Source organism: Lolium perenne, chromosome 3 (assembly GCF_019359855.2).
Source record: "Lolium perenne isolate Kyuss_39 chromosome 3, Kyuss_2.0, whole genome shotgun sequence".
NCBI lineage: Eukaryota > Viridiplantae > Streptophyta > Magnoliopsida > Poales > Poaceae > Lolium > Lolium perenne.
The window spans coordinates 133,589,400-133,607,338 of NC_067246.2; the positions used below are offsets into that span (position 1 = coordinate 133,589,400).

At 43.4% G+C, this 17,939-nt stretch overlaps 2 long non-coding RNA genes across 2 annotated transcripts; both read left to right on the forward strand.

The window, feature by feature from the left end:
• The first annotated feature begins 8,978 nt into the window (after positions 1-8,978).
• Positions 8,979-12,668, forward strand: LOC139838487 (uncharacterized). The gene is made up of 3 exons (XR_011755418.1): positions 8,979-9,807; positions 11,058-11,142; positions 12,485-12,668. It is a non-coding gene; the product is annotated as an uncharacterized lncRNA (long non-coding RNA).
• A 1,181-nt stretch (positions 12,669-13,849) lies between these two features.
• Positions 13,850-17,567, forward strand: LOC139838488 (uncharacterized). Its single transcript, XR_011755419.1, has 3 exons — positions 13,850-14,463; positions 15,719-15,803; positions 17,144-17,567. It is a non-coding gene; the product is annotated as an uncharacterized lncRNA (long non-coding RNA).
• Positions 17,568-17,939: the final 372 nt, after the last annotated feature.

A 17,939-nucleotide genomic window follows, 5' to 3' on the forward strand; every position in this document is an offset into this window, starting at 1 on the left:
GACAGAAATCGGGACAACCGGAGGGGATGGTAGTGATGTGAGGATCACATGTGTTCACGGAGTGTTAATGCTTTGCTCCGGTACTCTATTAAAAGGAGTACCTTAATATCCAGTAGATTCCCTTGAGGCCCGGCTGCCACCGGCTGGTAGGACAAAAGATGTTGTGCAAGTTTCTCATTGCGAGCACGTACGACTATATATGGAACACATGCCTATTGTTTGCTTTGTACTTGGACACCGTTTTATTATTATCTGCAAATGCCCTGCTATGATTGTTACATGAGTTTCTCTCATCCATGCAACGCCCGTTATCCGTCCCCGTGCCTACAGTATTTTAATCCTGCTGTTTACTATAATCACTACTGCTGTCTCTGTTACTCTGCTGCTGTTATTTCCTACTGCTACTACTATAAAACTGTTAATACTGATAAACTCTTGCGAGCAAGTCTGTTTCCAGGTGCAGCTGAATTGACAACTCCGCTGTTAAGGCTTTCAAGTATTCTTTGTCTCCCCTTGTGTCGAATCAATAAATTGGGATTTACTTCCCGCGAAGACTGCTGCGGTCCCCTATACTTGTGGGTTATCAAGACTGTTTTTTGGCGCCGTTGCCGGGGAGCATAGCTTTATTTGGAAGTTCACTTGGATTGATATTGTTCTCTGCAAATTCTCCATCATGGGTAAAACTCGCGATCCTAAAGTCGCCATATTACCATCCACTACAAGAAAAGGTACAACTCTGAGTACCTCTGCTACTCTTGATTCACCATCTGTGATAAGTCAACTTGTTTCACCGCCACAAGCTTCACTTGCTGGTACTTCTGCTGAATCTAAAAACTCTCATAATATTGATAATGTTTCTGCTGTGCTTGATGATAGTGGTTCATTGGGATCCTTTCTAGATGCTACAATTGCTAGGTCTAGACAAATTGAAAATGCTGAAACTCCTAATGAAAATGCCGCTACACCTGTTAATTCACCTAAACTTGATTATTCTAGTGATGATCCTGATGAGGATTATGTGGAGCTTAATGATTATTTTATTAATAGATGCAATGCTACTGCTGATGCAAGAAAAATTAAAAAGTTTCTCACACAATATACTGTTAGACATAAGCTATCTCCTGATCCTAAATTTGCCACATCTCCTATGTGCATTAAGGATAAAGATTATGATTTTTCTCTTGATCTATCTCATATAGCTATTGTAGAGAAAGCACCCTTTTGTGGTACTGAAAAAGAAAGTGTTGTAGAACACATGATTGAACTTTCTTCTATGAGTAGCTTGTTTTCTGATGATGTCAAGATGCGTACTTACTTTGTCACTAAAATTTTTCCTTTCTCATTAAAGGATGATGCTAAAACTTGGTATAATAATTTGCCTCCTGGTTCTATTAAAAGTCCAACTGATTTGCGTGATGTTTTCTTTCGAAAATACTTTCCTGCTAGTGCTCAACATGCTGCTTTACAGAAAATTTATAGCTTTGACCAGGAAGATGGAGAGAAATTGCCAGAAGCTTGGGCAAGATTTTGCTCACTTATCAGAGCTCGACCTGGACATGATTTGGAAAAGCATGATTTACTTGATATATTTTATAGTGGACTAACCGTTGAGTCTAGAACATATTTGGATAGTTGTGCTGGTTGTGTTTTCAGGAAAAAAACTCCAGACGAAGCTGAAGAATTATTGGCTAAAATAGGCCGGAATCATGATGATTGGAATACACCTGAACCAACTCCAACGCCAATATTGAAGAAGAGGGGTTTAATTAAATTGAATGATGAAGATATGAGGGAAGCCAAGAAGTCTCTCAAGGAGAAAGGTATTAAATCCGAAGATGTGAAGAATCTACCTCCCATAGAGGATATATGCGAGATAATTCCCCCTTCATCCATGATTGAGGTAAACTCCCTTCAACGCTTTACTAGGGAAGATATTCCGTATTCAAAACCTCCTGCTCAATGCTTAGATGAGTTTGATAATTATATTGTTAAGCAAGAAAATTTTAATATGAGAGTAGAGAATCATCTAATGGAAAATTCTCAAGCTATTAGCAATTTGCATGATATTGTGGAGAGAACCTCCAATGATGTTAAGATGCTTGTTAAACATTTTCAAATGGTTCAAACTCAAATTGATCAACTCACTAAAGTGCAAAATGACTTATTAAAAAATAATTCTAAAGAGAAACATGCTTATGAAGTAACAACTAGAGGCGGTGTCTCTACCCACGATCCTCTATATCCTGAAGGGCATCCCAAAAGAATTGAAGAAGATTCTCAATGAATTGAACCTAGTGCTCCTTCTAAGAAAAAGAAGAAGAAACATAAAAAGGTTGTAGAATCCTCTGAACCTGTTAATGATCCTAATAGTATTTCTATTTCTGATGCTGAAACTGAAAGTGGTAATGAACATGATAATGGTAATGATAATGATAAGAATGATGCTTCTGATAAAGAAGAAGTTGAAGATGAACCTGAAAAGCAAGCTAAAAATAAAAAGTATACTAAAGAAGATTTTATTGCTAAGAAACATGGTAATGAAAGGGAACCTTGGGTGCAAAAGCAAATGCCTTTTCCTGCTAAGAAACTAAAATCAAAGGAAGAAGAACACTATAATAAATTTTGCGATTGGATGAAACCTTTATTCTTGCAAATCCCTTTGACTGATGCTATTAAATTGCCTCCTTATTCAAAGTATATGAAAGATATTGTCACTAACAAAAGGAAAATCCCCAATGAGGAGATTTCCACTATGCTTGCTAATTACTCTTTCAATGGCAAAGTTCCAAAGAAGTTGGGCGACCCAGGTATACCTACTATTCCTTGTTCTATTAAGAATAATTATGTTAAAACTGCTCTATGTGACTTGGGAGCCGGTGTTAGTGTTATGCCTTTTTCTCTTTATAAGAGACTTTATTTAGATAAGTTGATACCTACTAATATATCTTTGCAAATGGCTGATAAATCTACTGCTATTCCTGTTGGTATATGTGAGGATGTTCCTGTTCAAGTTACTAATAACTGCTTGATATTAACTGATTTTGTTGTGTTGGAAATGCCTGAAGATGATAATATGTCTATTATTCTTGGGAGACCTTTTCTTAACACCGCAGGGGCTGTTATTGATTGCAATAAAGGAAAGGTTACTTTCAATGTTGATGATAAGGAGCATACCGTTTATTTCCCCAAGAGGATTGATAAAGTATGTGGAGTTAATACTATTTCTAATGTGAGAACTATCAAAGTTGGAACTATTGATTGTCCTATATATGAGCCTAAAGAAGGATATCAAAGTCTTATGATTGGATCCATATCAATACAATTCAAGGTAACATGATTGATTTGAGGTTTATTTCTTCATATGCTATGTAAAATTTATTTGGTGGCAAGACTTGATCAACCTTGTTAACAAATACTTTTTATATGCATAGAGGAGGTAAACAACATTTCTTTCTTCCTCCACTTGTCTTACTTGCTGTAGCACTTTTGTTTTGCAAAGTTCCTTAGTGAATTAGAGATTTAAAAAAAAATTCCTGGCCAGTAATAATAAACTTAATACCCAGAAATGTGCATTTTTCAAAGTTTTCAAAAATTCACAAAAATTATACCGTTGGTCCTATTTTCGAAAATGCACCTGGGAGCACCTGGGGATAACCAGTGGGGCACCCCAGGGTGGCACCCCACAGGCCGGCGCGGCCAGCAAGGGGGGCGCGCCACCCTGTTGTGTGGGTCCCCCTTTGCCCCACTTCAGCATATCTTCCTCCCATACTCTTCTCTCTCCCGAAAAAATCAGCACCAGCTTTCTCTCACTCGCGTTTTTGCTCAAGAGCTCAGGATTTCTCGATCTCTTTGCTCAGCCCAGATTTCTATCTGAAATTTGGCACATTTGCTCTCCGGTATGTGACTCCTCCGATTATCCAAGTAGAATTTTGTTTGGTTGAGTATATCTTGAATATTTTGCTGTTGTAGGTAACATGTTTAGTGAGCTTGCATGCTTGTTCTAAGATGTATAAACTAGTTTTGATGCATGATTAGTACTCTAGCAAGTTCTTATAGTAGTTCCCCTCAATTATATGTCACCAAATTAAATTTTATATCATTTGTTGAAAAATTTCAGAAAAGGAAGATGGATAATTTCAACTTTGGAGAAGTGTTTGAGAGAGAGACAACCAGCACCGGAAGGCCCTCTAGGACCGCCACTCGATTCAGGCGATCCTACAATGAGGATGTCATCGCGCCAAGCTTCGAGCCCGAAGAAGACAATGGAGTTCCTAACGCTTCATCTTTCCCATGTTATGATTTTTTGAGAAATGCAGGGTTGTTGGATGATTTCTTTGCCCTCGTTAACAAGGCGGGCTTGGCCGCCTACGTGGGAGATGAAAGGGAGCAATACTACATGCTTACCAAAATCTTCGTCGAGAGCTTCAAGTTCCACAACAAGCACTATGGCCCGACAGTTGCATTCAAGATTTATGGTAATGCTATTACTATGACATTGGAAGACTTTTGTGTTGCATTGGGTATTGCCCCTGTAGGTACAGCAAGGAAGATTGAGGAAAACCCCAGGGTCTTGTTGGAGCTCTATCGAGGGATCACCAATGATGATTGTCGCACCATTCAGCGTGGCAAGATAAGGAATATCCAGCTCCCCGCCATTAAGTATTTTGCCTATTACATTGCTACTAGCATTCTTGGTAAGGAGAACACTAGCAATATTTCTAGCTACCATCCTGCTTTCTTTATTGCTGCACTTACTGGAGAGACACCTTGTCATCTTGGGTCTCTTATTGCTCGCCGCCTGTCTAACAGGGGGCCTATTTTTGGAGGAACTATTGCATTGCGCATTTTAACATATTTAGAAATTCCTCTTGATTCTAATGATGTGCCATTAACTCCTAAGAGGCTTGATATCGCTGCTATGAAGAGCCATCATTTTGTTACCGCTGATTCCACTCCAGATAATTTGGTCTATAGAATGTTGTTTGCTGACGGGGATGAGAAGGAAATTCCTTTGCCCCAGCTAGATTTGTTCAGTATTGACAGGAAACCATGGCCGCGCTCTAAGGAGGAGGTGGAGGAGAAACTGAAGATACAAGGCTTCCACCAGGAGCATGACTCCAAGGACGCCGAGCCCTCCTACGATTACACCGTCACGTATCCGGGTGCTTCTTCTAGCACATACCCGGAATATGATCCATCTTCGTCGTACTACGGAGGTGCTACTTCATGGACGCCATGGGATTGAACTCCACTTAGGCCAAAAGCCTAAGCTTGGGGGGAGGTATCCCGGCATCACTCATTCTTTGCATATTATGGTTGCTGGATACTTGTATATACTTGTTTAGTTTCTTTCAGTGGTTTTCTAATGAGAGGGAGATGATATTTGAGGAAGTGCTGCCTGAAAACAGATTCTGGACTGTTACCGAAAAAATTCTCAAAAATAGCCAGAACGATATATTGCGAAGCCAATTTTTGTGCATGTTCCCCAGGTTGTTATCTAACTTTCATTAGTTGAACACTTTTCGATTTGAGCAGTGGACGAATTTCTTAAAAATCGAGTACTGTACTGCTGTCAAGTTTGACGAATTTCTGCTGCTTTGTGTTTATGTGACTTTTCTAGTTTGCCATTTCTTGTTTTTGCTTTGTTTCTTTCCTAAAACACAAAAAGACCAAAAATATTTCTGTTGTTTCTCTTCACCATTTGTTTTTTTTGGTTTCTTGCATTTATTTTGCTTTATTTGCTATCGTTGGTTTGCTATAAGAAAATCCAAAAAGATTTTGCTTTGTTTGCTTGTTTCTTTTTGTTCTTGTTTCCAATTCAAAAACTCCAAAAATATTTGCTGTTCTTCTTTGGTTTGTAAAGTTCATTTTGAGTTCAATGGTCTTCGGTGGCTGGAGCGTGGTTTTCATTTCATATTATCCAAGCTACACAAGTGAAAGGCAATAATGACGATCTACGACAATTGGATTATGGTGAGAGGCTGGTATGAACTCTATTTGTTTTCATTTTTGTACATATACTCATCCATGTGAGAATTCTTAGTTGGTTCATGTGAGGTATATGTCATTTAAGAAAGTCTAGTAGTTCATGATCTCTCATGTTTAGCTCCAATTTATTAATATGAGTAGCATGTCATGGATGTTTGCTTGCATTGTTTTATTCATAAGTAGGTATGACATTGTGGTATCCTCCTCTGAATAATTCATTTATATCGACTTGGCACATGCTCACGCATGCATATGACTGAACAAAAGTCAATTAAGCCTCGATGATTTACATTGCTTCAGAGTTCTTGTATCATTTTTATGCCTCCGTTAATTTATTTTGCCGCAAGCATGATTATGACAGTTACTGCTCTCTTGATTTGTCGCTCCCTGGTCTATTGCTAGCCTTCACTTGTACTGAGCGGGAACGCTGCTCGTGCTTCCAAACACCTGAAAACCAAGTTGTTCCAAAGTGTCCACCATAAATACCTATGCATGGCATTTCAAACCATTCCAAGTAAATTCTCATGCGCTACCTTTAAAACCTTCAAAATGCTTCTCAATTTGTGTTAATATTTCATAGCTCATGAGGAAGTATGTGGTGTTTAACTTTCAACCTTGTCATTTACTCTTGACGGACTTTCATTATGGACTAGTGGCACATCCGCTTATCCAATAATTTTGCAAAAAGAGTTGGCAATGGGATTCCCAGTCCCAAATTAATTAACCTAAATAGACACTCCTCCATGGTATGTGATTGTTGGACGGCACCCGAGGATTCGGTTAGCCATGGCTTGTGAAAGCAAAGGTTGGGGGGAGTGTCATCATAATAAAACTAAAATAAAAAGGCACTCCTTCAGGGTATGAGATTGTTGGCAGGCACCCGAGGATTCGGTTAGCCATGGTTTGTGAAAGAAAGGTTGGAAGGAGTGCCACATAAACACAAAAATAATTCATGGGAGCCGCTCTTGGAAGTCCGGTTGGCGAGGTAGTTGGTGTACCCATTACCATTCGTTGACAACAACAAACACCTCTCAAAATAATTTTACTCCTGTTTTAAAAATGAAAAGCTCTAGCGCATGTTAATCCCTGCTTCCCTCTGCGAAGGGTCAATCTTTTACTTTTATGTTGTGTCTCCATTCTTTCTTTGAGCACTATCTTGAGAGCACAACTGTCATTCTTAGTATAATATGCTTGTCCCAAAATATGATTGATTGCGGTATAAATTTGATGCTTTTATCTTTGAGAATCACTATTTCTAGTCTTTCTATGAACTTCAGAGGTCCCTGGGCATTTATGTTTTGCTGATCAAATATGGGCAAGCGAGATACCACTTTATCATACTCTTTTATGAACATTGCAATCCTGCTTATAGACATGATTCATGATGCTTATTATTAATTGTTGGTACCTCTCCATGATTGACATAGCTGTTAGATGATCTTATTTGCATGCATCTTATTATGAACTGCCTAAGTGTTAGCCATAGCATGAGAATATATACATCATATGAACAAATGTGTTCGTGAAAGTTCTTTTATTGCTTGAGGACAAGCAATAAGCTAAGCTTGGGGGGAGTTGATACGTCCAAAACGTATCTACTTTCCCGAACACTTTTGCTATTGTTTTGCCTCTAATTTGTGTATTTTGGATGCAACTAACACGGACTAACGCTGTTTTCAGCCAGAATCGTTCTGGTGTCTCGTTTTTGTGCAGAAATCCAACTTTCAGGAAAATCCTCGGAATTTATGCGAAAGGTCCTATTTTTCCAGAAGACTCACGGAGCCAGAAGGGCAAGCCAGGTGGAGGCCCGAGGGCCCCACACCCTAGGGCGGTGCGGCCCAGGAGGGGGGCGCGCGGCCCTAGCGTGTGGCCCCCTCGGCCGGCCTCCGACGCCCACCTCTGGACTACTTAAAGGGTTCGATCTAAAAATCGCGACAAAGAAGTCGAAGTCACCAGAAACCCTCCAGAACGCCGCCACATCGCGAAACTCCGTCTCGGGAGCCAGAAGTCTCCGTTCTGGCACTCCGCCGGGATGGGGAATTGGAGGAGATCATCGCCATCATCATCACCGACGCCTCTCCATCAACCAGCCATGTTTCCCCCATCCATGTGTGAGTAATTCCCCCGATGTAGGCCGAAGGGGATGGTAGGGGTCGGATGAGATTGGTCATGTAATAGCATAAAATTGTTAGGGCATAGTGCCTAGTGTCCGTAATTGGTACTTAGATGATATTGTTGCAACTTGTTATGCTTAATGCTTGTCACTAGGGCCCGAGTGCCATGATCTCAGATCTGAACATGTTATTGTTTCATCATGATATTCACTGTTTTATGATCTTACCTGCAAGTTGTATACACATATCGCTGTCCGGAACCAAAGGCCTCGAAGTGACAGAAATCGGGACAACCGGAGGGGATGGTAGTGATGTGAGGATCACATGTGTTCACGGAGTGTTAATGCTTTGCTCCGGTACTCTATTAAAAGGAGTACCTTAATATCCAGTAGATTCCCTTGAGGCCCACGCCACCGCCGGTAGGACAAAAGATGTTGTGCAAGTTTCTCATTGCAAGCACGTACGACTATATATGGAACACATGCCTATTGATTGCTTTGTACTTGGACACCGTTTTATTATTATCTGCAAATGCTCTGCTATGATTGTTACATGAGTTTCTCGCATCCATGCAACGCCCGTTATCCGTCCCCGTGCCTACAGTATTTTAATCCTGTTGTTTACTGTAACGGCCCAGAGTAGCATCCCCATAATAAATTTGTTTGTTCATTTTCTTTTATGCATCATCATGGCATCAAACACCTTGCATGTTTTCGCAATCCTAAAATTATTTTATTAAAACCCTATTTTTGCTTTGCTAAAATATTCCAGCTATTTTATAATGCCGCTCCTCTCTTTTTCGTATTTTATATTAAATTAAAAAATCAAATAAACATTTTTTTATCCACTCCATTGAATAAAATGTTTTGCAGTGTTTTCTTATCTTTCTTTATCCCTCTTTTTTTTGGTCTCTACCTGTATCTACATCTCTCTTGTAATTCTTTGCTTCCTCCTTTTTCTGCTAAAGAGGTCGTGAGCCTTGTGGCTTTTCTCTGCTCTAACCCATTTGAGCCTGGCAGCCATCCAATCTCCACAAGACAGCCCAAGTTACCTTTACGTGGAGAGGCAACTAGCTTCTGTTCATCTTTTTCCTTTCACGCAGGAGGCGTGAGCTTCTGGTCGATGTCACCATCCATCCACCTGCTCCCCTCCTCTTTAATCCCCAGCCTGAGGCTTCCCTGAAAACCCTAGTGCTCTTCCTCCATCTGGCCGCCGCCACTTTCCTTTTCTTCCCCACCTTTTTCCCCTTTCTCTGAGAGCAACGAAAGAGCACCACCACGGCAGTCCACCGTCGCGCCGTCGTTCCAGAGCGTCCGTCGCCAAGACGAGACCACCACGAGCTGCGCCTCGTCGCCCTCGTCATCATCCCCAAAGGAATCGAGTTGGTTCCGCTCCAATTGACGTGAAGGTCGTCGTCTTTATCTCCGGCCGCCGCGCTCCGGCGAAGTTTCTGGCCGCCTCCGACATCATCCGCCCCATCCGAGGTGTTCATCAGCTTCCTGGTGAGACGGCGCCCCTTTTCCCCCTCCTCCCCGTCCTGATTGCTCGCTATTCAGCGACGCCTATTTCTGACGGCTTCTTTTCTGTCCGAGGTCGCCACCATGCCCGTCGCCTCCGTCCAAGACCGAGCTCCTCCTCATCCGCCCGTGCCCTCCTTCGTCTCCCGGCGCCGCGGATCATCCCCGAGCACTTCTCTGCCCTCCCGGTGAGCTAACCAGCCTTTTCCGCATATACTTCGTCTTTGCCGTTCCCGTCGCCATCGATTCGCTCGACCCTGAGCTCTGTCTTTATCACATACGAGTTCGTCCTGGTTGCTGTTGGTCGACGCGGTCACCGTCACGCACACACCTTTGTTCTAAATGGTCGTACGAGCACATGAGGCGTCCTTGCACACTTCTCTGCATCTCATGCGCGCTCAGCACTGGTCGCTCTCATCGTATTCATCCGCCGTCCCCGCGCCAGTTTGTTTCTCCGTCAGTTTCGTCAGTTCGCTGTCACTTGTGCATCTGTTGGTCCAGTTCAAGTCCGATTCAAAACAGAACGCGTTCCCTTTTCCTATCACGATACAGGCAGTAGACAAGTTGGATGGATCTTTTCATTCTTGGACACTCGAGATCAAAACATAACAGCAGATCAGTTCAGCGAGGCAAACCACCACTGATCCTCCTTTTTCTTTTTACACCAAGCTTTCGATCAAACAGTTGTAGTGCCTTGTTTTTCCAAGTTCAGCTAGCACATCGTGCAATCGCATCGATCCACCTGCTAGTTTGGCTGCTCAGCAAGCTAGTTTTGCACCACTTCTTTTGATCTAGCTGCCTGCCTGTGTGCTTATCTGCTAGCTCTCTTTTTGTTTCAGTTTCGTTAGACAAAGCACAACCCCTCCCACATGGCCACATATACGTCAAAAATCATCCGATCCCTGTCCTATCAGATCCGAAAAGTTACAGTTCAGTGGTCTGGTCGTTGTTCTCTTTGATTCCAGCCTCAGATCCCCTCTGCCTAATATTTTCTTTTATTCTGTTATATAAAACCTGCCTCTACTTTTTGAATACAAGTTCAAATAAAAATGTTTTATATATGAAAGTACATTAGAAAAATGCAATGAACATGAATATGACATACATATGTTGTTTGCATCTCGCATCATATAGTGCCGTTCTAGTTTGCATTACACATAATAATTAAACGCGGAGTATTTTGGGAATTGTCGGATAAGGATTCCCCGCTCGTTTAATTTTGAGTAGCTCACATATGCCATGTCTTGCCATGATAATTAACATTTAACTTTGACGGTAGAAAATGCAACTCCAACCTAATTTGCTTGTCCGGGGTTCCGACTCCGATTAATATGGATAAGTTGCATTGCACCATCGTTGCCATGTCATGCATATCATCTTGATCATGCTGGATCTTCTTTATCCGTAGTAGTAAGACTTGCATACGTTGTTTGTCCAGCATTTGCTTCTTCCCGGATAGGATCGCGAAGTGGTGCTGTGAGATACGACAAGTTCTCCGGATGTTCCTCGACAAGCTTTAACAGGCAAGCATTTCCCCTATACTTCTGCCCCTGCAGAAGTCGCTCACCTATTTTATTTTGCCATCTCTCTCATGCTAGCTTTAAGTTGCTTTCTTGTCACGTGCCCCTTCCACTTGTTACCTCAAGCAGTCTATATTGCCTCCACCAACCTCCTACAGCTGTTGTTTGGTTATCGGGTCTGCCTTGCGAGTCGTAGTGCATGCTAGTGATGTTTATATCTCGTTACCGTTATTGCTATCTTATCGGGTTATCTGTTGGGGAATCATGACACATGGTTTATGGATATATATGTCGAGGATATCATGGTTACTTGTTAATAGTTGTTAGCGGAGGCATCGGTGGGTCAGTTGCTCGTTTTATGACGGCTCACTTGTGTCTCCTAAATATCTTAGGACCCCGAGTTCTTGTTATCTGTTCCGAGACTGAGCGCTCTAACCACACGTGGGTATGTTTCTGGGTCTCCCCTCGACCACTGCCGGAATCTACAGCTTTGTCCAGTGGCCACAACTAGTTTACAATGTTTTACCATTTGTTGTTTGCGTGCATGCCAGCCTGTTACTTAGTTATTTTGGGGAAGTCCAGTGAGCCTCGTATCCCTTGTTTCTGGTATGCACGTATAGGTTTGCGGCCTGAGCGTTTATCGCATGCTGAAGCGGGTCATTCGCCCCTGTGTGTGTTTTGACCCTCGGAAGCCGTGCACGCAATAGCTAGGTCCGTTTCGGAGATACGGTCGGACTTCGATTCGGGTTCAACTTGGTTGGGTGGCTTCCTGGACATTGTTGTCGTGAAGGAGAGTGCGAGTCGTGATATCCACCTGTCGCAAGTGGGTTGATCGTGCGTGTGGGCACATTTGGGCACCCCTGCAGGGTTAAATCTTATCGATGAGCCGTGTCCGCGGTTATGGACGACTTGGGAGTTATATGACTCGACCATAGACAACTTACACCTGTTGTTTCAATCATAATAACTTGTGTAGTAAGTTAGCATAATTATAATAATAAATGGTTAAAACTTGACAACCGTGTGAGTGCCTTCGTAAGTACTTCCTTGCGAGGGGGGAACGCATCGGCTGTGTTATGTTTGCAGAGTATAGAACTGTTAGTTTATGCGCTCTCTCGCCTTCTCTGATTAGACGAATGTTGCAGAGTGTCTCTATAGGTTTTTAGTGCTCGCGCGCTGCCGCTTAACCCCACCATATTGTCTATGATGTTCCTCTTGCGTCCTCTAAGTCCCCTGCGTGCCTCAAGTACAAAGGACGACTGGTTGACGAATGCTTATACATCTTGAAGTCTTGTTAAGTACGAACCCGTACTTATTGCTGCTTCTACGGGATATAACCGGGCAGGTATGAAGATATGTACGACGAAGACGACGCTAGCAAGGTTACCCTTCCGGCTTGGCCTGGGCAGGGTTATGGACGCTACTTGTTATCTTCAGGACTCTTAGTCCAAATTTGTATCTTGTCCGTACTCGGACATATATGATCTTCTGTATTATTTGGATCTTTGTATTGTATATTTGTATCTTGACTCGTTGGAGTCGTTGTTGTAATATATCTGTATCTTGTGGGCTCTATTGTAATCCTGTTGTAATGTTACCTCTCGTGATTGATTCCACCCGCATCGCGTGCATGCTTCGGCGTGTACGAGGCGCTTGGTGGTGCGTCTCCTAGAATCGATATCGTGCGGATTTCGGCGGATTCGCTGGGATCCTCATGGTACCGGTTTTGGGGCGTCACAAGTTGGTATCAGAGCATCAGGTTGACGGTACCCCACTAGTCCAGCCTTTAGGATAACCTTGCCAACGGTCGTTGAGTTTAGAGAGTCCAAACTATTTTCTAAAACTCGTTGGATAGATCTGATTAGTACTGATTTTTCTTCTTACCTATATTCTTTCTCCTATTATCTATGCGAGTTTTGAGTCTTCTCTCTTATCCGAGCTCTTTGAGTCTTAGGTTCCACGTGGGTTGGACGATCTTTGCCTTTAACCTAATAGGTTCGATCTTCAGAGGATATCGTGCATCATCATCGACGGAGCAGCTCTTGTTAGTGGTGTCGACTGATCAACATGGAGCAACAATTCTTGTTAGTGGTGTCGAGAAGATCAACACTTCGCCAGAAGAAGGTTCCACCTCAAGGTCGGGTGTTTGTCAACATGGTACCAGAAGATCCGATAGTTTAACCAACTCCCCCTTAGGTTGACGTGGAACCTCGGGGCGAGGTTCCTTGTTAGTGGTGTCGATTGTAACGGCCCAGAGTAGCATCCCTATAATAAATTTGTTTGTTCATTTTCTTTTATGCATCATCATGGCATCAAACACCTTGCATGTTTTCGCAATCCTAAAATTATTTTATTAAAACCCTATTTTTGCTTTGCTAAAATATTCCAGCTATTTTATAATGCCGCTCCTCTCTTTTTCGTATTTTATATTAAATTAAAAAATCAAATAAACATTTTTTTATCCACTCCTTTGAATAAAATGTTTTGCAGTGTTTTCTTATCTTTCTTTATCCCTCTTTTTTTTGGTCTCTACCTGTATCTACATCTCTCTTGTAATTCTTTGCTTCCTCCTTTTTCTGCTAAAGAGGTCGTGAGCCTTGTGGCTTTTCTCTGCTCTAACCCATTTGAGCCTGGCAGCCATCCAATCTCCACAAGACAGCCCAAGTTACCTTTACGTGGAGAGGCAACTAGCTTCTGTTCATCTTTTTTCCTTTCACGCAGGAGGCGTGAGCTTCTGGTCGATGTCACCATCCATCCACCTGCTCCCCTCCTCTTTAATCCCCAGCCTGAGGCTTCCCTGAAAACCCTAGTGCTCTTCCTCCATCTGGCCGCCGCCACTTTCCTTTTCTTCCCCACCTTTTTCCCCTTTCTCTGAGAGCAACGAAAGAGCACCACCACGGCAGTCCACCGTCGCGCCGTCGTTCCAGAGCGTCCGTCGCCAAGACGAGACCACCACGAGCTGCGCCTCGTCGCCCTCGTCATCATCCCCAAAGGAATCGAGTTGGTTCCGCTCCAATTGACGTGAAGGTCGTCGTCTTTATCTCCGGCCGCCGCGCTCCGGCGAAGTTTCTGGCCGCCTCCGACATCATCCGCCCCATCCGAGGTGTTCATCAGCTTCCTGGTGAGACGGCGCCCCTTTTCCCCCTCCTCCCCGTCCTGATTGCTCGCTATTCAGCGACGCCTATTTCTGACGGCTTCTTTTCTGTCCGAGGTCGCCACCATGCCCGTCGCCTCCGTCCAAGACCGAGCTCCTCCTCATCCGCCCGTGCCCTCCTTCGTCTCCCGGCGCCGCGGATCGTCCCCGAGCACTTCTCTGCCCTCCCGGTGAGCTAACCAGCCTTTTCCGCATATACTTCGTCTTTGCCGTTCCCGTCGCCATCGATTCGCTCGACCCTGAGCTCTGTCTTTATCACATACGAGTTCGTCCTGGTTGCTGTTGGTCGACGCGGTCACCGTCACGCACACACCTTTGTTCTAAATGGTCGTACGAGCACATGAGGCGTCCTTGCACACTTCTCTGCATCTCATGCGCGCTCAGCACTGGTCGCTCTCATCGTATTCATCCGCCGTCCCCGCGCCAGTTTGTTTCTCCGTCAGTTTCGTCAGTTCGCTGTCACTTGTGCATCTGTTGGTCCAGTTCAAGTCCGATTCAAAACAGAACGCGTTCCCTTTTCCTATCACGATACAGGCAGTAGACAAGTTGGATGGATCTCTTCTTTTCATTCTTGGACACTCGAGATCAAAACATAACAGCAGATCAGTTCAGCGAGGCAAACCACCACTGATCCTCCTTTTTCTTTTTACACCAAGCTTTCGATCAAACAGTTGTAGTGCCTTGTTTTTCCAAGTTCAGCTAGCACATCGTGCAATCGCATCGATCCACCTGCTAGTTTGGCTGCTCAGCAAGCTAGTTTTGCACCACTTCTTTTGATCTAGCTGCCTGCCTGTGTGCTTATCTGCTAGCTCTCTTTTTGTTTCAGTTTCGTTAGACAAAGCACAACCCCTCCCACATGGCCACATATACGTCAAAAATCATCCGATCCCTGTCCTATCAGATCCGAAAAGTTACAGTTCAGTGGTCTGGTCGTTGTTCTCTTTGATTCCAGCCTCAGATCCCCTCTGCCTAATATTTTCTTTTATTCTGTTATATGAAACCTGCCTCTACTTTTTGAATACAAGTTCAAATAAAAATATTTTATATATGAAAGTACATTAGAAAAATGCAATGAACATGAATATGACATACATATGTTGTTTGCATCTCGCATCATATAGTGCCGTTCTAGTTTGCATTACACATAATAATTAAACGCGGAGTATTTTGGGAATTGTCGGATAAGGATTCCCCGCTCGTTTAATTTTGAGTAGCTCACATATGCCATGTCTTGCCATGATAATTAACATTTAACTTTGACGGTAGAAAATGCAACTCCAACCTAATTTGCTTGTCCGGGGTTCCGACTCCGATTAATATGGATAAGTTGCATTGCACCATCGTTGCCATGTCATGCATATCATCTTGATCATGCTGGATCTTCTTTATCCGTAGTAGTAAGACTTGCATACGTTGTTTGTCCAGCATTTGCTTCTTCCCGGATAGGATCGCGAAGTGGTGCTGTGAGATACGACAAGTTCTCCGGATGTTCCTCGACAAGCTTTAACAGGCAAGCATTTCCCCTATACTTCTGCCCCTGCAGAAGTCGCTCACCTATTTTATTTTGCCATCTCCCTCATGCTAGCTTTAAGTTGCGTTCTTGTCACGTGCCCCTTCCACTTGTTACCTCAAGCAGCCTATATTGCCTCCACCAACCTCCTACAGCTGTTGTTTGGTTATCGGGTCTGCCTTGCGAGTCGTAGTGCATGCTAGTGATGTTTATATCTCGTTACCGTTATTGCTATCTTATCGGGTTATCTGTTGGGGAATCATGACACATGGTTTATGGATATATATGTTGAGGATATCATGGTTACTTGTTAATAGTTGTTAGCGGAGGCATCGGTGGGTCAGTTACTCGTTTTATGACGGCTCACTTGTGTCTCATAAATATCTTAGGACCCCGAGTTCTTGTTATCTGTTCCGAGACTGAGCGCTCTAACCACATGTGGGTATGTTTCTGGGTCTCCCCTCGACCACTGCCGGAATCTACAGCTTTGTCCAGTGGCCACAACTAGTTTGCAATGTTTTACCATTTGTTGTTTGCGTGCATGCCAGCCTGTTACTTATTTATTTTGGGGAAGCCCAGTGAGCCTTGTATCCCTTGTTTCTGGTATGCAAGTATAGGTTTGCGGCCTGAGCGTTTATCGCATGCTGAAGCGGGTCATTCGCCCCTGTGTGTGTTTTGACCCTCGGAAGCCGTGCACGCAATAGCTAGGTCCGTTTCGGAGATACGGTCGGACTTCGATTCGGGTTCAACTTGGTTGGGTGGCTTCCTGGACATTGTTATCGTGAAGGAGAGTGCGAGTCGTGATATCCACCTGTCGCAAGTGGGTTGATCGTGCGTGTGGGCACATTTGGGCACCCCTGCAGGGTTAAATCTTATCGATGAGCCGTGTCCGCGGTTATGGACGACTTGGAGTTGTATGACTCGACCATAGACAACTTACACCTGTTGTTTCAATCATAATAACTTGTGTAGTAAGTTAGCATAATTATAATAATAAATGGTTAAAACTTGACAACCGTGTGAGTGCCTTCGTAAGTACTTCCTTGCGAGGGGGAACGCATCGGCTGTGTTATGTTTGCAGAGTATAGAACTGTTAGTTTATGTGCTCTCTCGCCTTCTCTGATTAGACGAATGTTGTAGAGTGTCTCTATAGGTTTTTAGTGCTCGCGCGCTGCCGCTTAACCCCACCATATTGCCTATGATGTTCCTCTTGCGTCCTCTATGTCCCCTGCGTGCCTCAAGTACAAAGGACGACTGGTTGACGAATGCTTATACGTCTTGAAGTCTTGTTAAGTACGAACCCGTACTTATTGCTGCTTCTACGGGATATAACCGGACAGGTATGAAGATATGTACGACGAAGACGACGCTAGCAAGGTTACCCTTCTGGCTTGGCCTGGGCAGGGTTATGGACGCCACTGGTTATCTTCAGGACTCTTAGTCCAAATTTGTATCTTGTCCGTACTCGGACATATATGATCTTCTGTATTATTTGGATCTTTGTATTGTATATTTGTATCTTGACTCGTTGGAGTCGTTGTTGTAATATATCTGTATCTTGTGGGCTCTATTGTAATCCTGTTGTAATGTTACCTCTCGTGATTGATTCCACCCGCATCGCGTGCACGCTTCGGCGTGTACGAGGCGCTTGGTGGTGCGTCTCCTAGAATCGATATCGTGCGGATTTCGGCGGATTCGCTGGGATCCTCATGGTACCGGTTTTGGGGCGTCACATTTACTATAATCACTACTGCTGTCTCTATTACTCTGCTGCTGTTATTTCACTACTGCTATTGCTATAAAACTGTTACTACTGATAAACTCTTGCGAGCAAGTCTCTGTTTCAGTGCAAATTTGAATTGACAACTCCGCTGTTAAGGCTTTCAAGTATTCTTTGTCTCCCCTTGTGTCGAATCAATAAATTGGGATTTACTTCCCGCGAAGACTGCTGCGATCCCCTATACTTGTGGGTTATCAAGCTCTTCTGAATAGGTAGGGTTTCTCTATGGTTTATGATCATTACCAAGTTGTAATGATCACAACACTTGCCTCTCTATAATTACTAGAAGAATAGGTTCTTACTTACCATCAAGTGTGAGCTAGGTTAGGTAGGGTTTAATACTTGACTTATATTTC